Source organism: Narcine bancroftii, chromosome 3 (genome assembly GCF_036971445.1).
Source record: "Narcine bancroftii isolate sNarBan1 chromosome 3, sNarBan1.hap1, whole genome shotgun sequence".
NCBI lineage: Eukaryota > Metazoa > Chordata > Chondrichthyes > Torpediniformes > Narcinidae > Narcine > Narcine bancroftii.
In genome coordinates this window covers 223,999,037-224,024,225 of record NC_091471.1, presented here as the reverse complement: position 1 = coordinate 224,024,225, position 25,189 = coordinate 223,999,037, and the positions used below count along the sequence as shown (strand labels likewise).

Sequence of the window (25,189 nt, the reverse complement as noted above, 5' to 3'; positions counted from 1 at the left end):
ACCACTCTGGTGCTATTTTGGATCAAATTAATAATATTGTTCCTTGAAGGAATCAGACCAGAATTATCTATAGCAAATTAAATAGAGAACGAGGCTTTCTCAGCAGGGAAATGAATTAGTAGTCATAATTCATCTGTGAGTGTGAGCTCAGGTATTTACCTAGTATCTGGAATGACCCAGAGGAGAAGATAGAACAGAGAATTATGGTGATTGACAAGAAGAGAAAGGTAATATTGTTTTTGGTGTTTGGGCAGGCCAAGTCGATTCACACAATACACGTAGTCCCCGGGTTAAAAATGAGCTCTGTTGTCTGGATCTGTCTTGAACACCAATTTGCATTTAAGATAGAACAAGTACCTACGGGTCCTTATTTAACATCAGTTAGTCAAATGTTTATCTTTGTGTATAGCATATATCGTCTATATTTTACCTTTCTGTGCATGAAAAACATTAAGAAACATTTCCAAATGCACTACTTCTTAAATACAATTGCATGCTGTAGGAGAAAATGATGGAGAGATGACTACTGTTGGAGAGGATGGGCCTGGTGCTGGAGAGTCAGTTTGATTCTGCTGCTGGAAGGGGGGCGGGTGATTACTACTGGAGTCAATTTCTTGAAGTAGGGAAGTTTGTACAGAGCTTTTCTTGTTCTTATCATAAATGGCCTTAAATCCCCTGGTAGTTTTGGTACAGTGCGATTACAGTACCCCTGTGAAAAATGACCTGTTTTCCTTCTGCATTAGAACACTGACATGTAGCAAATCATTCTATTTATTCCAGGATTATGTGCAACGAGAACCTTTGCAGTCATTTACAAGGTCAAAGAGGTGCTCCTTCAGCAAGTGAATAAGAAGAGAGCTGAATGTGTATCTACATAACTATTCCACATGACACAGCCAACCCAAACACCTCTCACCCACTGCATTCTCATGACTCTTAATCTGCAACTGCATTGACATCTGCAGCGAAAGTCAGGTGCAGATCACTTAACCTCTCCTGTCACAAACATTATCAAGCAGGAACGAGTAAAGCAGGAGGGTGATGGAAAGGTATAATATTTGCACAGCTGAAATATAACATTTGAAACAAATTCTCAGAATATTTTACTCATCTTTAATGAAGTGAGAAATCTGATCAGATTTCCATTGCTTTTGGCCCAGCCATCCCTCTTTCTCTGCGTTGCGCGTGAGTATCGTACATCTCACTCTTGTGATGCTGGCTCAACCACACTCGATCTGGAAGTTGATGGCATTCTACTTCTAGCCAGCTTGATGGTTTGTCAGTACATTTTTAACCCGGGGACTGCCTGCCTGCTCACAGAAAAAAGTTCAAGTAAGGATGGAAGAAAATGTGTAAAGATTAGTGCTGTGCAAGATTTTGGAGCATTACAAGTATGACAAAGAAAATGATTGGCGAATGTGTGGTCATGATACATCGTTACTACGCAAAATGTGCATCTTTTGGGATCACTTAGTGTCTCAGTGATGACTCAATTTAATAGATGTTGAAGATAATGTTCAAGGATAGTGCAAAGAAGCTGCTTATGTGGCAAGATCAAAGGATATGAGTAAGCTTGGCACAGAGAACAATTCTAAGTGCTAGCAAGGAACATGTCCACTCTAATGCTGATCATGAAATGTTATTCTTTGTGGACATATCCAGTAAACACTCTATGTAGGTTCAGAGAAAATTCATTAGGTTATCCAAGAGGTGAGAAGGCTGCAAAAGACATGAATGGAAACAGTGGGGAGTTTGCCATAGATACTGTATGGGCCATCATCATGAATACTTATCCAAATGAGTCTCTTGCTACATTTTCCACATTGCTTGGCATATGTGTTAGAATGCAAGAAACTGAAGGTAACAACTCATAAAGATTGTAATCTGCATTTGTCTCAGAATCAAGGGACCTTCCTTATGGGGTACAGTTCCAATTGTTGAGTATTGCATTTGTTTCTGCTACTCTTCTGAGTTGGGCAATAGGCCACCTTGTCAAATAAAGTAGCTATCAAGAAAAAAAAATCCATTGATAGCTTTACCTCTGTTTATTTGTATTATATCAGCAGCAAATGAATGGAGGCAACAGATGTTGCATTTAGTGTTACTTAGAAGTTGTTTTAAAATTTATCTTCCAGGTCTTTCTTTCCTTTTTATTATTATCATTTTATCAATTCTAGCTTACTCGTTCATGGATTGATAATTGAAAAATATCCTGCTGGATTCTCATCAACCTAGCTACGGATTTCAAATGCTCATCTCTTAATTTTAGCAATCCTGTTTGTTCATTGTTTCCTTGGTTTATTTATTAATATATTCTGGGGGTGGGCTTCTTAAATAAATAAATTCCTATTCTTCTTGTTAAAGAGAGAAATGACCCGTATTCAGAGGAGAGAATCTGCTATTGTCAGCCTTTATTTCCCCCAAGACCTGCTGTAGCATCTTCTGAATGTTTAAAGAGATTAAATTGCTTAGCTTCTGTTGAGCCTTCCAATCTTCAAGGTTGTTGTGCACCCAAATTGTTTCTCCAGTGTGCAGGCAGATGTGACTTAAGGAATGAAGCAGATGGCAGATTTATGTGGAATTTTGTTCCAGTGTTAAAAAAAACATTTTGCTAGCCTCGTGCATCATCTAATCTTACAAAGGTATATAATGCATATTGCAGCTGAAGGAACAGTCAAGACAACAAAACAGTTAAGTTTGAGATGTCGTTAATGTAACATATTAGCTGGTGTGTACTTTCTTGAAGTAAAATATATTAATATGTATAAACATTAGAATGCATGAGTATAAATATTGGCCTTTGACATCTTCTTTACAACACCCTTCACATCATTTCCAGATTCACTTTTTTTCTTCGCATAATCTCATTTGTTACTGGCTTTTTAAAATCTTTGTCATATTCTATATTTCTGTGATGGTAGCTCTCACATCTGTTGAGCTAAAACATAAAATCATTTATTTTTTATTACTCCATGACGAATGCCAGATGACGAATGTTTTGCTTGACTGGTGTTTGAGATATGACAGAGTTTGATTGTGAATAGGAATACAAAATACTGACAATAACCTGTTCAAAGTGGGTAAAGATATTTATAACTTTTCTAGTCATATGAGAATAATTAAAGCAATACCTAATTAGACTTTCACTGTAACTCGTAGAGTCCTCAGAACTCAGATACTCAGAGGATATTGAGTAAACAGTAAAATGTTCAGCTTTTGACTTTAGACATCAGGGCATACTCACGCAGGAACTTCCATAACCTCAGGTCGCAAGTTTACCACTGTCATGGCCAATTTCAATATGTATTAATGGAATACTTGTGGGTCTGTGTTATGAGTAATCGGATGGTCTTGGATCGTGAAAATTAGACAAGTGTCTCATGTTGTGGTTTATTTAATCCGGTCCAGCAGGAGGTGAGTTAGGATGATTTGAGGGAGAAAGAAATTGGAAGAATTTCATGAGTTTTAGGACCAGAGGCAGTGAATATGATGGTGAGGATTGCGGTGTAAATCTTACTTGAATATTGGATTGGATTGGGATTGATGGTTTTCTCACAACTAACAAAATCTCTCTCTGGGAGCAGAATTTTCTTATCACTTTTACTGATGGTGATTTTTCTTTGTGGTAAGATTTCTGACTGATTTCTGATCGCTTCAATAGCGCCTTTGGAAGACTACACAAAAGAGTCTGGAAAAACAACCACCTGAAGAAATACACAAAGATCAGTGGGTACAGAGCCATTGTCATACCCATGCTCCTGTTCGGCTCCAAATCATGGGTCCTCTACCGGCATCACCTACGGCTCCTAGAACGCTTCCATCAGCGCTGTCTCCTCTCCATCCTCAACATTCATTGGAATGTTCACCAACATCGAAGTACTCAAGCTGGCAGAGTCTGCAAGCATCGAATCCATGCTGCTGAAGACCCAACTGCGCTGGGTGGGTCACATCTCCAGAATGGAGGACTATCGCCTTCCCAAGATCGTGTTCGATGGTGAGCTCTCCACTGGCCACCGAGACAGAGATGCACCAAAGAAGAGGTACAAGAGGTGCTTAAAGAAATCTCTTGGTGCCTGCCCCATTGACCACCGCCAGTGGGCTGATCTCGCCTCCAACCGTGCATCTTGGCACCTCACAGTTCGGCGGGCAGCCTTTGAAGAAGACCGCAGAGCCCACCTCACTGACAAAAGACCAAGGAGGAAAAACCCAACACCCAACCCCAACCCACCAATTTTCCCTTGCAACCTCTGCAACCGTGCCTGCCTGTCCCACATCGGACTTGTCAGTCACCAACGAGCCTGCAGCAGACGTGGACATACCCCTCCATAAATCTTCATCCACGAAGCCAAGCCAAAGAAAAGAAAGTGCATGTAGAGAAAAGGGAAATTGCGGAACTGTTTTGCAGCCATTGTGGCTGATTTAAAACAAAACTGTACATGCAATAATGTATTAAATGCCATTGAGGGGTATTATGGAATAGTGGTTCCTTAAGATTAATTTTACTTTAGTACTTCAGAAATGTGTTGAAGCCCAAAAGCTGGTAAGATTTCACCAGTTACTCTCCACATTTTGATCTCATTTACAGAGTTTCCATTCTTCTTTTCAAATATGTGGCTATACTCAAAGATATAATTTCATCAACAAATCCAAAAGAATCTTGGCTAAATGCTTAAAAAATGACACCAATATGCATCATTGGATCTTGTATTTCATCGTCACTTTCTTTGGCCAGAGGGAGTGCAGTAGTTTCTGGTCCTCTATAATTTCTGTCAGGGAAATAATCCAGAAGATCTTTGGTATTTTTCCTCAAATTCATTTGGGGTGGTTTGTGCAGTTTAGGTAATCCAATGAAGTGTGAAAAGAAACTCAAGTTTAATTTGATGGGATAATCCTAGACAACATTGTTCCACATCACAAAACTCAATGCATACAAAACTCTAGGTGAACCTAAAACACAAAATTTAATGTCTATTCAATTCCATCACATTTTAACAGGTGGGTTTACTGGATCAGCAAGAATTTTATGGGTTTTTATACTTTAAAAAAAGTCATACATTCTGCCAACTTATTGCTGGCTGCATGAAGATGTGAAAGTATTTAGAATGTAAGAACATAATTTAGGAGCTAGATTGTTCATTAATTCCCAAGCATAGGAATGCTGAGCAGTGTGAAATTCTAGTGATAGAAAATACCTCATGTAAAGCAGGTCAAAGAGGTATTCTTATATTACTTGAATTTCACTGTATGCAGTTTCATTGAAGGTACCTGCAAAGATGAAATAGTGTCCAATGGATTCCTTATGTTTATTAACATGAACTTAAATATATAAATTCTACCTGGCAGTTAGATTCACAGTATTGCAGCCTGATTTCTGTTTCCTTCAAAGGCAGTGTCTTCACTGGATTACATAATTTCCCTGACTATTTTGATGCCAGCAAAAGATTAGTATTTCCATAAGCTTTCTCAAACATTAGAATTTAACCACTAGACCAGCAAGAAGATACTCATTTCTCCTTTGTTGAGTTTGACACAAAGTTGGCAGCATAATCGTTGCGTACTTTGCATCGGACTACCTTTTTGAGACTGTATCTGTAATGCATCAACAGTTATGATTACAATATCAGCAATTCATCTATTTACAATGCCAAATAAAACATATGGTTCCTTGAAACAAAATTCAAAACAGATTTCTAATGGAAAATTTATGCAGTTTGCTACAGGAAACAGGTGTTGTTGATGTAGAATATTGAAATTTTAACTCCCTCAGGATACTAATAGAATATTAATTATTTTTAACAACCCATATGAAAATGCACAATGTACACCTGTCCATGTAGGCTAGATAATTAGCTATTAAGATTAAAGCCCTTGTCACTGTGTCCCTGAGGACAAATGACAGTTGTTCAAAGGCTTTGATGAGATTGAGTCTTAACCTTCTTTAAATATTTGAGCTGCCTTCAATTAAGAGTTTTTCAGTTCATGAATGCAAGGAAAAAGGAGGATGGTTTAGGCCTCTATAAGAGTTTAACACTACTTTCCAACACTTTATTTTTGCCTGCAACTTTTGAAATACTTAGTACTTATTACCAGAGATAGATAATAGCAAATCAAAATCCAATGGTCTTATTCGTACTTCATTATTTGAGAAAAAAAAATCACAAAAGAGCAATCATACTCCCAATCTACTAGGAAAATGTAGAGGTATTAATGTATTAGAAGTGGTGGAATTTTTATTTAAAAGAACACTCAATTCAGATAAATTAATCTCAGGATCTAAATATTAGTATTCTTTCTGTTTTACCAAGGCAGTGCACATCTTTGGATTGCGATTTCAAAAAGTATTTTGTTTTCTTTACTTTTAATGATCTGTATCTGCTCATCTTAAAGGAAATAATTCACAATTTAATAGGGGCGCATCAACTGAACAAGCAACACTAGTCTAGGCAAATAGCAAAAAGTTACAACGGACTCATTAGCAGAGAGGGATGTATAATATTACATAAAGCACATAGATATCAGGTGTATGCATCTTTTTTTCCAGAAAAGGGAAATCCTTGGATGGAGAGATGAGAGATAAGAACCTGAGGGGTATTTCTTTTTACACAGAGGGTGGTGAGTGTATGGAATAGGCTGCCAGAGGAGGTGGTTCAGGCAAGTACTATTGCAATGTTTGAGAAAAATTTGAACCGATACATGGATAGGATAGGTTTAGAGGGATATGGGCCAAATGCAGGCAGGTGGGACCAATGTGGGTGGGGCTATTTTTGGCTGAAGGGCCTGTTTCCACCCTGGATGAATTTATATGGGAGCCAGTTTCTTAGATTTTCCTTAAGAACTGACCATCAGCAAACTACACATATGCAGATGGATACAGAAGGTACACATTAATATTATTGTTTGCTGAACCAAGTATGTTTGCTTTGTCAGTTGCAGTCAATCTGTAGCTTTCTCACACTAATTCCTTGCAGTCTGATACATAGGAGGTCATATAAATTCCCCAGTGTAAAATGCAGAGCTGCATTATAAATATTATCAATACGATGATCACCATGTTAGCAAGATCAGGAAACTCTCATCAAAATACAAAACGCGAACCCGATATTCAATTAGCGAATCAGATCGGTAAAAATTCTCTATGGTTTAAACCTACTGAAGCAGGGAACAGAGAATGCTGCAAATTGCAGAGTGAATTGCAGGAGATGCGGGGGAAACCATCGGAAGCGCTACTGGAGGAGATAGAAGCATGGAAAACAGGCTGGCATCAGGGTTAGTTTGAGACTTAACCCCTCCAGACCTGTTCTCCCGATGATATTATTCTCAAATGTAAGATCGCTGGAGAATAAAATGGATTACCTGAGACTGCATGTGAACCAGAGAGAACTGCAGGATTGCTGTGCTCTGGTAAGACTTGGGCAGGGGGACTGTGTATTTACATCAACGAGAAATGGTGCACCAATGTTGTAAAGACCTTCTGCTCAGCAGAGATAGAGTACCTCCTGGCGAAATGCAGACCCTTCCACTTGACCAGGGAGTTTACGGCCACGCTGATTGTCGCAGTCTACATTCCACCTTCTGCTAGTGAGGGCAAAACCATGAAAGAGCTTTATGGTGCAATCTGCAAAACCCAGACTTCCCATTCTGACAGTGCCATAATTATTGCTGGCGATTTAAATCTCGCCAACCTGAAAATGGTCATACCACAGTTTCAACAGCATGTCAACTTCGCCACTGGAAGAGAGAACATGATGGATCGGGTGTACGCCAATGTCCCTGGTGCATACCAGGCTGTACCTCGCCCCCAACTTGATTACTTGGATCACATGTCTGTCCTGCAGGGAGATCAGGACATGGCAGTGGGTGGGGGTGTCACAGCAGTAGCGTGAGACTGCTTTGAGACCATGGATTGGAGCTGTTTCAGGGAGGTGGCCAACTACAACAGTAATGTAAACATAGAGGAGTACATGAGCTCAGTGACTGGTGACATCAGCAAGTGAATTGAGGATGTCACTGAGATCAAATGCTTTACAACCAGAGCTAACTAGAAACCAAGGTTGGATGCAGAGGTCTGGGCCCTTCTCAGAGTTCATGATGCTGCCTTCAGGACAGGGGATAGGATGGCACTATAATCAGCCAGGGCTGAACTATGCCATGCAATTTGGAAGGCAAAGTGTGGGTATGCATACAATATCCACAGACAGCTGTGCGACATCAGAGACATAAGGCTCATGTGGCAATGGATCAAGACTATAATGGATCACAAGTCAACCTTGCAAGTTAAGGGAGGAGTCACGTGATGGAGTAGTGGCCGGTTGGAGAATACCAGCCCTCTCCAGAAAAGAAGGAAAAAAGTGAAGAAAAAGCAAAGCCCCAGACACACAAATCACAGCAACTAAAAAATAAAGGTGTGGATAAAATGGCACCGAAGAAAGAAAAGCCAAAAACAACGCAAAGAAAAGAAGAAAGAAAGATGCCTAAAGAGAAAGGTGAAGGCCTTACCTGCACGAAAAAGCAGGGACTCACCGTGGAAAGAGGAGCCCGCTCCCCGAGGTTAGTGGAGACCCCGCAGGGTCGTGACCCACCGACCGCTGGACTGCAAAAATGGCTCACGGATCCAAAGAGGGGTGTGCAACTGCGCAAGCGTGATGCGGGAGGGGGGACCAGTTGTGGGGCAAAACTCCACAGCATGAACAGCTGAGATAGGCCCGACAGCAGGGCACCCAGCTGGAAGATAAAGAAAGTAACAGGAACGAGAAGGGTGAGAAAGAAAAAAGGAAGCAAGAGACACAACAGATAATCAGCCCAGAAGAAGAGGACCAACATCAAGAAACCATGGAAAAAAAAATACCCAACAAACTGAGACAAGCAGCTCAACAAGAAAGTCAGAAGAGACACAGATACAAGGAAGGGAAATAGAAGACACAAACCCAAGAGCAGACACAGAAGAAGAAGAACACCAAGCTCTGCACAGAGGAATAGGAGGTAAAATGAATGGACAGTACAGAGATTAAAAAAAAATTTCAAGAACAAATGAAAGCATTAAAAGAATGGTTGACACTAGAATTTAGTGAAATGAAAAGAAAAATGAAAAGTACAGAAGAAAAAGTGAGTAGAATAGAGCTGGTCATGACAGATGTAGGGAAAGGATTAGAAAATGTGGAAGAACGTGTAATGGCGGTAGAAATGGAAGTGAACGACTTAAAAAGAAAATTGGAAGAAAGTGACAAAAATATTAAAGAAACACAGGAGTTGTTAGCTCAGAAGATGGATATAATGGAAAACTATAGTAGGCGAAAAATATAAAGATAGTGGGCCTTAAGGAAGATGAAGAAGGCAAAGATATGAAAGAATTTATAAAAGAATGGATTCCAAAAGTCCTGGGAATGCCAGAAATGCAGGAAGGAATGGAAGTAGAAAGGGCACACAGATCATTAGCCCCGAAACCACAGTCACAACAAAAACCAAGATCCTTTTTAGTAAAATTTCTGAGATACACGACAAGAGAAAATATATTGGAAAAGGCAATGAATAAAATGAGAGAAGACGAAAAACCACTGGAATACAAAGGTCAAAAATTTTTTTCTACCCAGACATAAGTTTTGAGCTCCTAAAGAAGAGGAAGGAGTTTAACGCAGTAAAATCGATTCTATGGAAGAAAGGCTATAAATTTATGTTAAGATATCCATCGGTGCTTAAAATAGTTATCCCGGGGAAGCAAAACAGACTGTTCTTAGATCCGGAGAAAGCACGTGAATTTGCAGAATGCCTGCAAGACAGAAAGAGAGATGAAGAGATGTTACAAGAACAAAGAACGACGACAAACAATATATAAAGAAGTAAAAATAATGTATAACTAAGAACTGACGGAGGGAAGAAAAGAGAAGTAAGGGAGAAGGAGGGAAAAAGAGGAGGGGTTAAAAAAATTTAAAAAGAAAAAGAAGAAAAGAGGGAGAGTTTTGTTGTAATGTGAAGATAAAAGTCTTTTTGGAGGGGGGTTTATGGGAGAGAATAACAGTCACTGCGAAATCAGTTGACACTTGCGAATGGGTTCGCAGTCCGAATGGAGAGGGTAGTTGTGGTTGTCTGGCAAGGGACAAGGGGTGACTCAGAGAGGGGGGGGACACTTGGGGTTAAGCGAATTTTAGATGTGGGAATGATTGAAATATTTTATGTTTTAGAAGTTTTGTCATAGAGTGCATTAAAAAAAAGAAAACTGAGAAATGGAAATGGGGAAAAGGGGAAAAGGGGAAAGGTGGAGGTGAGAAAGTGGAAATGAGATGTAAACAAAGTATGAGATGGCCATGTTGAACTCTATGACTATAAATATTAATGGAATACATAACCAAATCAAAGGGAAGAGGCTATTAAATTTACTGAAAAAAGAATAAATTGATATAGCATTTGTGCAGGAAACGCATCTAACTGAAGTGGAACACAAGAAATTAAGGAGAGACTGGGTAGGGCACGTAACGGCAACATAATATAACTCAAAAGCCAGAGGTGTAGCTATATTAATCAATAAAAATGTACCAATCAAAATAGAGGAGGAAATAATAGATCCAGCAGGTGATGTTAAAATGTCAGATATATTCAGAACTCTGGAATTTGGTCAATATATATGCATCTAATGAACAGGATCAAAAGTTTATGCAAGATTTTTTTTAAAGATTGTAGATACGCAGGGGAATATATTGATAGGAGGGGACTTTTAACCTTAATTTGGATTCAAAGATAGATAAAACTGAACAAAAGACTAGCAGAAAGAACAAAGTAGCCAAATTTATGGTTAAATCAATGCAGGAAATGCAACTTTTGGAAATATGGAGGAGTCAACACCCAAAGGAGAAGGAATACTCATATTATTCGAGTAGACATAAAACATACTCAAGGATTGACTTATTCCTGTTGTCAGCCCGTATCCAAGGGAGAGTTAGGAAAACGGAATATAAAGCTAGATTATTATCTGATCACTCACCCCTGTTATTAGCAATAGAACTGGAGGACATCCTACCAAGAACATATAGATGGAGATTAAACTCCATGCTACTTAAAAGACAGGATTTTAGAGAATTTATTGAGCACCAAATTAAAATGTACTTTGAAATAAATACAGAATCAGTGAAGGACAAATTTATATTATGGGATGCAATGAAAGTCTTCATCAGAGGGCAGATAATAAGTTATGTAACTAAGATGTAAAAGGACTACAATCGCGAAATAGAACAGCTGGAAAGAGAAATAGTAAGTACAGAAAAAGAACTAGCAACCCCCCTCCAAGGGAAGATACAACAAAAAGAAGAGAATTGGCGGACAAAAAAAAATACGAAACACTACAAACGTATAAGGTGGAGAAGAACATAATGAAAATAAAGCAGAAGTATTATGAGCTAGGAGAAAAAATGCACAAAATACTAGCTTGGCAGCTTAAAACAGAACAAGCATAAAGAACGGTATTGGGATCAAGGAAAAAGGACAAACATATTACATATAACCCAACAGAGATCAATGAACACTTTAAGGAATTCTACAAGCAATTATACCGAACTGAGAACGAAGGGAAAGAAGACAAAATAGATCAGTTTCTTGCTAAAATTGAACTACCGAAATTGCAAGAAGATGAGCAAAACAAATTGATAAAACCATTTGAAATAGAGGAAATACAAGATATATTAAAAAAGCTACTGAACAATAAAACACCTGGGGAGGATGGACTCCCAATAGAATTCTATAAAACATTTAAAGAGTTACTAATTCCTCCTCTCCTGGAAGTAATGAACCAGATAGAAGAGACACAACACATGCCAGATTCATATAAAACAGCAATAATTACAGTAATATCAAAGATGGAGAAAGATCCACTAACACCAGCATCTTATAGACCAATAACTCTACTTAACTCAGATTATAAGATAATAGCAATACTATTAGCAAACAGATTGACCGACTGTGTACCAAAAATAGTAAAACTAGATCAAACTGGATTTATTAAGAAAAGACGAACAACGCACAATGTTTGTAAGTTCATTAACTTAATACATGTAGTACAAGGAAATAAGACACCAACAGTGGCAGTTCCTTTAGACGCAGAGAAAGCCTTTGACACGGTAGAATGGAATTATTTATTCAAAGTATTACAGAGGTTCAACCTACCAGAGAAATGTATTAATTGGATTAAAGCATTATATAAGGGGCCAATGGCGAAGGTGACAGTAAATTGATATATATTGATCCAATTTAAATTACGCAGGTCAACTAGGCAGGGATGTCCACTATGTCCCTCACTGTTTGCTTTCGCAATAGAACCACTGGCAGAACTGATAAGAAGAGAAAATAAACTAAAAGGGATAAAAATAAAAGAGAAAAAATATAAAATCAGTCTATTTGCAGATGACATCATAGTATACTTAACAGAACCAGAATTATCAATAAAAGAATTACATAAGAAATTGAAGGAATATGGAGAAATATCGGGGTACAAGATCAACGCAAATAAAACTGAAGTGATGCCAATGAACAATGCGGATTTCACAAAGTTTTTAAAAAAAATCACCATTTAAATGGGAAACATAAGCAATTCGATACCTAGGTACTAGATAATAAACTAAGCCATCTATACAAATTAAATTATCAGCCATTAATGAAGAAATTACAAGATGACTTAGAACATTGGAAAGATTTACCACTAACACTGATAGGAAGGGTAAATTGCATTAAAATGAATATCTTCTCAAGGATACAATACCTATTTCAATCGTTTCCAATTCCCTTAACAGAGAAATTCTTCAATGAGCTAAAGAGAATAATAAGGAAATTCTTATGGAAAGAGGGGAAACTGAGGATAGCGCTAGATAAATTAACAGAATGGTACAAACAAGGTGGTTTGCAGCTACCAAACTTTAGAATTATTATAGAGCAACACAATTAAGATATCTATCAGATTTTTATCAAATGAGGGTAAAACCAGATTGGACCAGGATAGAGCTAGATAAAATAGGGGGGAAGGTACCAGAACATATACTTTATAAGTGGGATGAAAAACTGGTGCAATATAGAAGTTCACCAGTACTGCACCATCTGCTCAACATTTGGAAAAAGATTCACGTAGAAAGGAAAAAAAAAACAAATTACCAACTACCAAAATTATTATTGATGCAAAATCAACTAATCCATTTCTTTTCTTTCCTTTCCTTTAGAGAATGGGAGAGAAAAGGGATTAAAAGAATAGAAAATTGTTTTTTGGGAAATAATTTATTATCATTTGAAGAAATGAAGTAACAAATATGGAATAACTCATGGTACAATGTTTGCATAACACCAACTGAAAACCTACTTAAAGGACAAACTGGGAAGCAGACTGAGATTACCAGAAGGAAGCAGCTTTGAATATCTGATTACAGACACAATGGTAATTAAAAGATTTATAACAAACATATACATAAGCTGCAAGAGAAAGAAAATTATGAAGTAAGCTATAAACCCAAACAAAAGTGGGAACAAGATCTAAACATAAAGATAAAAAATGAAATGTGGGTAAAGCTATGCTCAGGAACTATGAGAAATACAAAAAAACATGAGGTTACGCATGATACAATATAATTGGTTACACAGGCTATATATCACGCCCCAAAAGTTAAAAAAATGGGATCCAACATTATCAGATAGATGTTTTCGCTGTAAGAAGGAAATGGGAACAATAGGTCATACAATTTGGGCATGTGAGAAAGTGAAAAAGTTTTGGGTAGATCTAAATCAGGTATTAAATAAAATTACAAAAAGCAACATACCAAAAAATCCAGAGATCTTTCTTCTAAGTAATATAAGAAGTAAAGAATTAGGCCTCAAACTGGATGAAGCGCAAAAAAAGGATTTATTATGATAGCCTTAGCTGTAGCAAAAAAAATATAATGTCAACTTGGAAATCAGAAGAGAGCCTGAGAGTACAGCAATGGTACATGGAAATGAATAAATGTATTCCATTGGAAAAAAAAACATATAATAAAAAACATAGCGTCACAGTATTTGAACAAATTTGGGAACCGTACATGGAACACAACAGAGAGGGCCTACCGCGGACCTCTACCCCCTAAAATGATAGAATGAGAAGAAGACAAAATGAACTGACCCAGTGGGTAAAAGTAGATGACACAATTTTTTTGTTTATTTTCATTGTGTGATGACATTGTTTAATGGGTTTATTGTATTGTATATGTTGAACGTTTAATGGGTTTGGAGGGGGCTGGGAAGGGAGGGGGGAAAAGGGAAGAAAATGACACTGTGTATATTCAAGAGGGAAATGTTTCTGTCTATTTTGGTTAATATGGTTCATAGTTTGAAAAATTTTTTAAAAATTAAAAAAAACCTTGCAAGTTTAGGAAAATGATACCTCTCTTCCAGACAGACTGAACACCTTCTATGGATATGTTGATGAGAAGGACAGGATGATGCCAAAATAAGCTCAGTCTTCCCGTGATGAATGGGTCTCTTGCATAGCCACGGTTATGGTGAGGCAAACCATATCCAGAGAGAAACCACACAAGGCGGTGGGACCATTCAACATACCTGGTCAAGTATTGAAGGACTGTGCAGACCATTTGACGGAGGTCTTCATGAAGATCTTCAACATGTCCCTGCAGCAGTACTTTGTTCCCGCACGGTTCACCATCATCCCGGTACCCAAGAGGGCAACATAACTGACACCAATGACTACTGCCTTTAAGCACTGACCTCCACCATTTTGAAATGCTTCAAGCATCTGGTGATGGGATGCATCAAAGTAGACCTCCTGGAGACACTGGATTCATTTCAATTTGTCTATAAAAGAAACCGTTCCACAGATGATACTATTACCTTGTCACTTCGCTCTATCCTGGCCCATCTGAGAACAACACCTCATATGCCAGGCTGCTATTCATTGACTTCAGCTTGATGTTTAACACGATCATTCCCCAGAGTCTGGTGGAGAAGCTGTTCTCACTGGAACTCAACACCCCTTTCTGTAATTGGATTCTGATCTTCCTAATTGAAAGACCATTGTCTGTCCGGGTCAGTAGCAGAATATCGAGCACCATCACACTGAGCACTGGTGCATCTCTGGGCAGTGTGCTCAGCCCACTCCTTTTCATGCTACTGACCCGTGACTGCATCACCAGATCAGCTCCAACAGTGTCACCAAGTTTGCAGATAACACAACAGTAGTTAGCCTCGTTAGCAACAATGATGTGTTACAATACAGAGAAGTGGCAGAAAATCTTGTGAACTGATGCAAGAGTAACAACCTGAATGTGAACTTAGACAAGACGAAGAAGATGATTGTGGACTTTGGAAGGACCAGGTATGACCACTTTCCACTACACATCAACAACTCTGTAGTAGAGAGAGTGGAGAGCACCAAGTTCCTAGGAGTTTACTAACCTAGTGACCTATCGTGGACACTCAACTTGTCAGGAAGACACAACAGCATCTGCACTTCCTGAGAAGACTGAAGCAGGCAAGGCTACCAGCCACCATTATGTCAGTCTTCCATAGGAGCTCTATTGAGAATGTTCTGGTCAGCTGCATCACAGTGTGGTTCTGTTGTTGCAGGGAAATGGATCTCAGGTCAATCCACAGGACCATAAGTAGCAGAGAGGTTTACTGGAGTCTCCCCCCACCCCCCCCCCCACCAGTGATGTGATCTACCAGGATCGTTGTTTGAAAAGGGTGTGAAAAATAATTGAAGATCCCTTCCACCCTGCCTAAAGCACCTTTCAGCTGCTCCCATCGGGGAAGAGATACTGGAGTATCAGACCCAGCACCACTAGGCTGAGGAACATCTTCTTCCCATGGGCAGTGAGAATGCTGAATGACCAAAGAAACTGCTTACACTATACATCCGAGGCTCTCATTTGTACAAAACAATATTGATTTATTTATTGTTATAGATAGAGTGGTTGTCCTGCATATATGTTATTTGGCTGTATGTGTGTTATATCTGATTGTGTGTCTGCACGCTTTTTGCTGAGGCCCGGAGAACACTGTTTCCTCTGGTTGTACTTGTACAATCAGATGAGAATAAATATGATTTGAAGTACAGCACTTGACTGTTGATGTGCAAAATCAACAAGGCATTAAGAATTTACATAAGTTCCTGGTTTCCCTCCATTCCAAGATCAGACATGTTGTCCTTGATCACACTGAGAAAATAAAAATAAAAGTTTACTCAAAGTTTCCAAGGAACTATCATTGTTGTTTTATCCCACAACACAACCATCCCATCAACTTTTAAGCAACACTCCTTGTAAATGTCATCAGTAGAGGAAAGGAAAACGCCTGTGATCTTCTCGCCCATTTTGATGATCCTCTGTATTGCCTTCTGGTCCGATGCTTTGCAGCTACCTTACCACACATTGATGCAGCCGAAAGAGTCACTCTCAATTCTACTCCTGTAAAATATTGTCAAGAAGGGGGCTGGAAGCCTTGCCCTCTTCAACATCCTGAGGAAGTGTAGGTGCTGCTCTGGAGGTGTTATGAGTCCAGAATAGGTCACCTGTAATAGACAAACCATGGAACTTCAAGCTCTCCAATCACTCCATGACGGAGCCATTGATGTGTAGTGGAGAGTGATTGACCTTCATTCTCCTGATGTCCGCAATCACCTCCTTTGTCATGTCCACATTGAGATTCAGGATGTTTTTCTCACACCATTTGATGAGCCTCCCAATATCCTCTCTGTAATCCAACCTATCTTTGTTGCCAAAGAGGCCAAATACTGGGGTATCATCCGCAAATGCAATAATTCTTTTTGAAATGAACCTGGAAATCCAGTCATGAGTCAGAAGCAGGAATACACAGACCTAAGGTGCGCTTGTGCTCATTGTAATGGGACCTAAGATTTTGCTGCCAACCCTGACTGACTGTTCTTTTGGTCAATAAGTCCAGAATTCATTTGCAGTGAAGGATTATCTTCCTACCTCTAGGCATGATCATATTGAACATTGAGCTGAAATCAATGAACATTCTGGCTTATGAAGCGTCATGATGCGAATGTCACCCAGGTATCTGTGTGAATCACCACTTTGGCCTTCTGATTGCACAGAAGAGTTCAACCTTCGCTTTTCTTAATGTCAGTTTGTTGCCCGATCTGAGCAATGCACAAACCTCCTCTTTGATGGAGGAGACATGTCTTCATGGGTAAAATTGGAGTTGCATCAGGTTGGTGAGAGGATAGCAGGAAACCTTAGATATAAATAGAATTTTAAATTATTTTCTGGCCTGAAAGAAGACCCCTTATCAAAGCATATAGAATAAAATTAATGGTCAAATTGGGGACGGTGGATTGGTGGGGGGGGGGGGGGGGTGGTCGTGGGGTCTTTCACCTGAAACACTCCTGGCTCAAAATATGTTAATTCTATTAACAATTGATAATAAAATCCTGGACACTTGGTCCCAGAGAGGAGTCAAGTGTATTGAGGATTGTTATGAGCAGGGAGAATTTATGACATTTGAACAAATTAGGAATAAATATGGAGGGAGTTGCATCAATTACAATGAATTTGTCCTTGACATAAAATTGGTGCACATTGACCTGTTTTGATTGCTTGTCCCCATGGTTGAGCTCACATTTCAAACAGTATGGCCTCATTTAATTGGGATAGGCAGCTTTCCATTGGTAGCTTTTGGAGGGTTATTGTGGTGTGGGTTAAAACCACATCATGAACATGCAGAGAGAAAAAAAACATTTTTATATTATCACATTTACAATAGGCCTTTCAAATGTTCAAACTGCTCCTCCATTCAACAAAATATAGCTACATTGATACATGTCCATCTACCAACATTATCCCAGTATATTTTAATTCTCTTGGTATCCAAAAGTGTATTAATAATTTAATTGAACATGATTGTTAAGCATTCACAATCCTGTGCAATAGAGAATTCCAAAGACAAGAAGACTGAACAATTTATTTTCCTCCAAATCTTAGATGACCAACTGTACAGAACCATGCTCCCAGTACCTATCTTATCAAGCTTCATAAGAATTTTACAATTTTTCCAATGTTAACTCTTATTCTTTTAAATTCCCAGCAACAGTCCAATGTGTAGTCATTGTACTCCCTCCAATATGATAAAGGGACCAGAATTTATCTTAATATTCCAGTTGTGCTCTCTTCAATACTTTACAAAACTTTCCAAATTTGTTTACTCTGAAATGATAATGCAGCAACAGTATTCAACATGCAAACTCTACTGCTTGATAAGCACCGAAGACATAGGAGCAAAATCAGGCCATTTGGCCCATCAAGTCCACCTTGCCATTCCATCATGGCTGAATTCAACCCCATTATCCTGCCTTCTGTAAGGTAAAACATCATGAGATGGGAATGTGTAGGGAGTTACCCTGTACAGGGCAGTAACAAGAAGGGGAGGTGTCCTTGTACTCCTGTTAGGTAAAACATCATGAGATGGGAATGTACAGGGCTGTAACAAGATATGAATGCATCCTTGTACTTACAAGATAAGAGAGACATTGATGGATTGAGAGGCAGGAAGCTAGCAGGGAAAGGATAGCAACAGTTTTAGTCATTGGACAAGTAATGATATGATGATGTTCTAAGCACATATCCAAGGGTATAAAAAATCACCATTTTGCTGATAACGGCAGAATGCATTCTCCGACTAACATGTTTAGTCGCAAGTGTTACAATCCGGTAATAAAGAACAAAGAACCCTGATTTCGACTCAGCCTGGTGTTTGTCTCACTCATTCATGAACAAAGCAGACCTAACACTTCACATAACTCCTTGATTCTCCTCCTGATCAAGAACCTATCTACCTCTATCTCAAATATACTTAATGGCTTGGCCTCCACTGCTGTCCACACAGCAGAAATTCCTCCTCATCTCTGTCTTGGTATTCCAATGCTATGCTCTCTGGTCCCAAACTCCCCCACCATTGGAAACAACTTCTCCATGTCCAGTTTATCCAGTCCTTTGAATACTTGATAGGTTTCATTGAGATCCCACCTCATTCTTCTAAACTCCAGTGAGTACAGTCCCAGAGCCATCAAACACTTCTCTTGTGATAACCCTTTAATTCCAGAGTTCATTCTAGTGAGCTTCCTCTGGGCTCTCTCATTCCTCTCTCATACTTCCTTTGATAAAGGGCCCAGCACTGCTCACAATACTCTGCGATGTACTTTGTGTAAGTAGAGCCTAGAAGCAAATTATGAATTTCTTTTTTTCTTTAAACAATAATTGATTTGTAATAAATGTAAATGTTTGCTTTTCTAATTTTTTGCTATATCTACCTGTTAACTTCCTATAATTTGTGCATACCAACATTTACAGTCTCTTAAAAAAAGCTATTCTGCACTTCTGTTTCTACCCAAGGAACATGCTTTATTTTCCTTTACCATATTCTTGCATATGCTTGTTCACTCAATTCTCCTCACCCTTTTCAGTGACTTTGCATCATCCACACATCTTTAGTTTTGTATTTTCAAAACATACTTGGATCCAAGTTATTTAGTCATTGATCTGGATTGGCAATAGCATAAGCTCAAGTTATGACTGCAGCACGAAGGTGTCTATGGTCATGCTTGCATCTTTGATATCCTGGTTATTATCAAGCCAGTTATGGCTCAGTTTACATACTCTGTCACTTGCAGCCTGCTGCCCAAAAATATCCAGACCATTCATTCTTACTACTTTCTGTTTTTAAATGGATCTTCAATCTTACAAAATAACTTCCTTGTTGTATTTTAACAAACACTTTCTAAAAATCTCAGTGCCACTTCTTAATTATTTACCCTGATACTGACCTCATAATAGCAATAGATTTATCAAAAATCATTTCCCTTTCATAAATCTGTGAGGCAATAACTCTTCTTGCTGCACCATAGGGCCTAAATGGTAGTCAAAATTATTTTAATAATGCACTCTGCTCCAAGCACAGTAATATCATAATGACCAAATTAATAACTTTTGTGATATCTGAGGGATAATTATTGGCCAAAGTTTCAAGACTAATATTTCTGCTTTTTCACAAAGTAGTCCAATGAAATGTTTTACATCCATTTTGAAATGGCAATTGAGCCATTTTTAAATATCCTATCCAAATAATGGCACCTGCTGACTGCAGCACACCTCTGTGGTGATACACCACTAGCCTAATGCAGGGGGAAACCTGTGCACCTGCAGAAGAGCACTGGAGGACAAGGCAACACCTGGCTGGCTGTCAATCAGCAGACCTGAATGGACCAAGCCCCTCCTGGTCGGCTGTCAATCACCCTCTGGGATATAAGCTACTTCTAGCCCCTCGAGGTCAGTCTCAGAGCCAGCACAGCCACTCTCACAGCCAGCTCTGTGGAAGTTTATGTAGAATAAAGCCTGTTGAAGTCTTTATGTTTTGTGTCTGTTTTTCTGCTCGATAGCGCATCACAATTTAATCCACATAAAATTTGAAGCTGTAATGAAGAAGCTCCTGAGAGTCAGGAGCCTTAAAGTCAACCCATGTCATATGGAAGCACAGGCATGCTTCGAAATCTGGAAGCAATGGTCGAAGTGATCATCGAGGCACACGCCGACGACATCCTAGACACCAACAGGAAAAGGGTCATCTTACTCCGCTCAAAGCTGGAGCCCCAAGCTTTCCAAACCCTCAAAGACTGCACCGAGTACTTTGAAGCAATGAACACCCTAGAAACCATGTACAAACATGGTCTTCAGAAGGTACCTTTGAGTATTCATGCCCAGCAGCCCGGAGAGATGGCCGAGTCCTATCTGGGAATCCTATGTGAGTTAGCCCGACCATGCCTGGCAGAACCTGGGGTGAATGAAAGAGAGGTCAAAAGGTTGATCTGGGACGCCTATGTCTGGGGTCTATGCTCGAGAACCATCAGGCATAAGCTGCTGAAGGACAATATCTATTCCTAGGCTAAAACAATGGAGGTAGTCCAAGCCCTGGAGGCAGCAGTCCTGCACACCAAAGTCTTCAACTCCAGGCTTCCCCAGATCTCTACATGGTTGGCACAGACAGCAACTGTGGCTCAAAACCAGATGGTGGACGATAACATCGCTGCTGCAGGCTATGCCCTTGTAAGTACCATGGGTCCCAGTATGAGTCAGATCGATGATCATGCCAAAACTGCCCAGCCAGAAATGAGTATTGCTCAAGATATGCCTTTCAAAGCCTGCTGGCAACTCAGCGGCCCTCTACGACCAGCCCCCCTTCCACCCGGTCCTGGCCATGTGCGATTGCTGGGCGACGCCATTGCCCCTGCAGCATTTTCAGCCTCCCCAACCTCGGAAGCCGTACTTCCGGACTTGCTGGCAATGATCGCCGCGTGCACCCCATGCACCTGGACCAGCACTCGACCACGCTGGCACTGCCCCACGAAGATGTCCGTGGACTACAATGATGCCACTTCCGGTCCACAGGGGTGATGTCACTTCCGCCGCCCACGATGGCGTCACCAGCTCCACTGGCCGACAGTGTGACATCACTTCCTCCCAGCACAATCTGCACAGCTGGGGAGGAAGGCCAGCCAGGCTGCCACCACACACCCCCACGCAATGCCACCATCTTGTGCCAGGCAGGTGCTGGAGCCACAGCCTCCCGGGCCCTCCCAGACCTACAACGAGCACAGCACTGACAACAATGAGGATGTGGTCAACACGGGCACTGACAAGGCCACCCAGCACACCCCATGCCTCCAGACACCAACAATCGCCACCCACCGCACCCCACACCTGCAGAGGATGCTGCTGGCCGCAACTTGCCCCCGTCATTGGGGAATGACAACTCGGACTCTGAAATGGTCCTAGCGGCTACGTAACTAACATGAGACATCCGTCAAGGACTCAGGCGATCCATGATGGACATCAAAATCAATGGGGAGGTACCGAAGTGCCTAATCAACAGTGGGAGCATGCCCTAAAATTCATAATCCACCCCATCACCTTCTCTATCGCCTTCACTGCCCAGAACCAAAATATTAATACCATCAGGTGCTGCTCTGTCGATCTGACTGTGGGGGGTAGGGGTGGAGACATACACCGGGTTCAGGCTTCTGGTCATGCCCAAACTCTGCACCCCAGTCCTCCTGGGCTTAGATTTCCAATGTCGCCTTTGGGAGGCCCTTACCCGCACTCACGCTGCACAGCGCGCCGTCCAACCAGCCCTTCCAAACCTACGGCCTCTCTACGTGGCGCATCGCTTCTCACAGTTCACGCCAGACTTCAAGCCACTTGCCACCAGAAGTAGGAGCTATTGTGCCGCGGACAGAGTCTTCACCAGAACAGAGGTGCAGCAGCTTCTGGCAGAAGGTGTCATAGAGCGTAGCAGCAGCCCATGGAGAGCCCAAGTCCTGGTGGTCAAACAGGCAGCAAGCCTAGGATGGCCATGGATTACAGACAGACCATCAACCGGTACACCCAGATGGACACCTATCCCTTACTGAGGTTAGTCAACATAGTCAACGTGATAGCCCGCTATCGGGTCTTTGCAATTGACCTGAAGTCAGCCTATCACCAACTTCCCATCCACCCATGGGTCGAGCTTTACATCACCTTCAAGGCAGACGGGCACCTCTACCAGTTACACCGAGTTCCATTTGGGGTCACAAACGGGGTTTCTGTCTTCCAGCGGGAGATGGATCACATAGTAGACCAGCACAAGCTAAAGGCAACTTTCCTGTACCTAGATAATGTCACCATCTGCGGCCACAACCAGCAGGACCACAATGCAAACCTGGAGAAATTTCTCCAGATGGCTGAGGAACTGAACCTCACTTACAATAAAGAGAAGTGCGTGTTCAGCACTAACCGCCTCACTATCCTGGGGTACATCGTGGCACATGGTGTCATCGACCCAGATCCAAAATGGATGTGTCCATTAATGGAGTTGCCCCTTCCCCACATGCTCAAGGCCCTCCACCTTGACCTGTTCTCCTATTACTCCCAATGGGTTCCTCGCTTTTAGGACAAGGTCTGTCCACTGGCCCAGGCCACAACTTTTCCTCTCCCACCCGAGGCGCAGGCACATCAGGCAAGATATCGCAGATGCATCGATGCATGCTATGGATGCGGACTCCCCCTTCCAGGTGGAGAGCGATGCCTCCGATGTGACTCTCACCGCTACCCTTAACCAGGAGTGGCGCCCTGTCACCTTTTTTTCCAGGACCTTCTATAGTTCCGAGCTGAGGCACTCTGCTATTGAAAAGGAGGCTGAGGCGATCGTGGAAGCGGTCCACCACTGGCACCATTACCTGGCCGGCAGGAGGTTCACCCTCCTCACCGAGCAGCATGCAGTGGCATACATGTTCAACACCACCCACAAAGGCAAGATCAAGAACGATAAGATATGGCGCTGGAGAGTTGAACTGGCAACGTACAGCTATGACATCCAGTACCGACCGGGGAAGTTTAACAACTCCCCCGACATCCTCTCCCGGACCTTCATGAGTGAGGAACTGCACCAGTACCTGACAGCAAGCGGCATCGCGACTAGTCACACGACTAGTTACAAACCGAGAGGTAACGAACAGGTGGACCGCAAAAATGGGGTAATCTGGAAGGCAGTCCTCCTGGCTCTTAAGTCTAAGGGGTGGTTCGCAGAGTTCTGGGAGGATGCCCTCCCCGAAGTGCTCCACCTGTTTTCGTTCCCCAGGAGATCGGTGACGGGAACGTCTCTCCCAACATGGCTCACATCCCCGGGACTGGTGCTCCTGCATAGACATGTGTGGGCACACAAGGTTAAGCCCTGGTCGAGCAGGTGTTCCTCCTACATGCGAACCACAACTATGCCTACGTTAGGTTTGGCACTGGCAGGGAGGACACCATCTCAACCAAGGACCTGGCACCGGCAGGAGCATCCACCACAACACAGCATCCTCCAGCCCAGGACCCTGCCAGCCTGACACACACCCCCAACTCCGGACAGCTATGAGACACACAGGATGTTCCTTGCGCACCAAGGACTTGCTACAACCGTGGGGGAAGAACCCGCCACCCCCTGCCCATCTGATGCGATACAGACGACAGCATCCTTCATCCCAGGTCCATGCTGGCCCAATGCTCTCCCCCGACCCAGGACAACAGTGGGACACCCAAGGCCATGCCTGCCTGCCGTGCCTTCCCCACCCCAGACTCACTCCAACCGTAGGGTACAAACCCGCCCCCCCCCCCCCCCCACTCATCCAACACCTCACACACACTTCAACTCCGGCTGCCCCGGCCAACCCACCGCACTGCACCACCCCAGTTGCTGCAGCCCCCACCCCGGCCTTCCCGACTAGCCTCTACTTACCCTCGCTGACCTTTGACCAGGAGTCAACCCTGTGACGGTCGCAGAGATTTCGACGGACGCCAGACCGTCTGATCTTGTAAATAACGTATGTTTGGGGCTTTGTAGAACATGGAATGTAACTCCCCACCCCACCCCACCCTGGGACAATTTTAAAGAAGGGGGTGAATATGGTGATACGCCACTAGCCTACTGCAGGGGGCAACCTGTGTACCTGCAGAAGAGCACTGGAGGACAAGGAAACACCTGGTTGACTGTCAATCAGCCGACCTGAATGGATCAAGCCCCACCCGGTCGGCTGCCAATCACCCTCTGGGATATAAGCTACATCTGGCCCCTCGAGGTCTCAGAGCCAGCACAGTCACTCTTACAGCTAGTTCTGTGGAAGTTTATGTAGAATAAAACTTATTGAACAGTCTTTATGTTTTGGTTCTGCTTTTCTGCTCGATAACACATCACAACCTCGATCTCCCTTTTGAAATGTCAGCATAATATATTTTTACTGAATAAGGATCTCTACTTCCAGACAAAAAAGAGAATTACTTCCTTTATGTTTTGAACTCCTGAATCTAATCACCCCCCCACCTATGCTCCATCAAGATCCATCTTCCCATTATTCCTCCCTTATGTAGTTCCACTTAACATGATCCTTGTCTCTATCTTCTCACTCCCCTTCCCCCACCAACTGGCTCCATCTGCCCATCATCAACTACATCATCTAATTCCACCCATCACCTAGCAGCACCTGCCTCAGCCTCCCCCACTACCCCCTTACCTCCTAAACCCCACCCTCACCTCATTATACTGGTTATTTTGCTCCTATATTCTCACTAATTGTAGAGAAGTCTTGACCTTAAACATTGACCATCTCTGTTGCCGCTGATTGACACACTGAGTTCCTCCAACTCTT

The 25,189-nt window shown here is 41.7% G+C and overlaps 1 protein-coding gene and 1 long non-coding RNA gene across 4 annotated transcripts in view; both read left to right on the top strand.

Moving 5' to 3' along the window:
- The window catches only part of LOC138758178 (uncharacterized), a 30,985-nt gene extending 14,781 nt beyond the window's left edge, over nucleotides 1-16,204 (top strand). Inside the window, exon 2 of the long non-coding RNA XR_011354194.1 lies at nucleotides 14,392-16,204. This is a non-coding gene — a long non-coding RNA (uncharacterized lncRNA). The remainder of the gene's footprint in view (nucleotides 1-14,391) is intronic.
- Nucleotides 1-25,189, top strand: part of cfap299 (cilia and flagella associated protein 299) — an 814,201-nt gene that overhangs the window by 150,737 nt on the left and 638,275 nt on the right. The gene's annotated exons all lie outside the window — the stretch shown is intronic.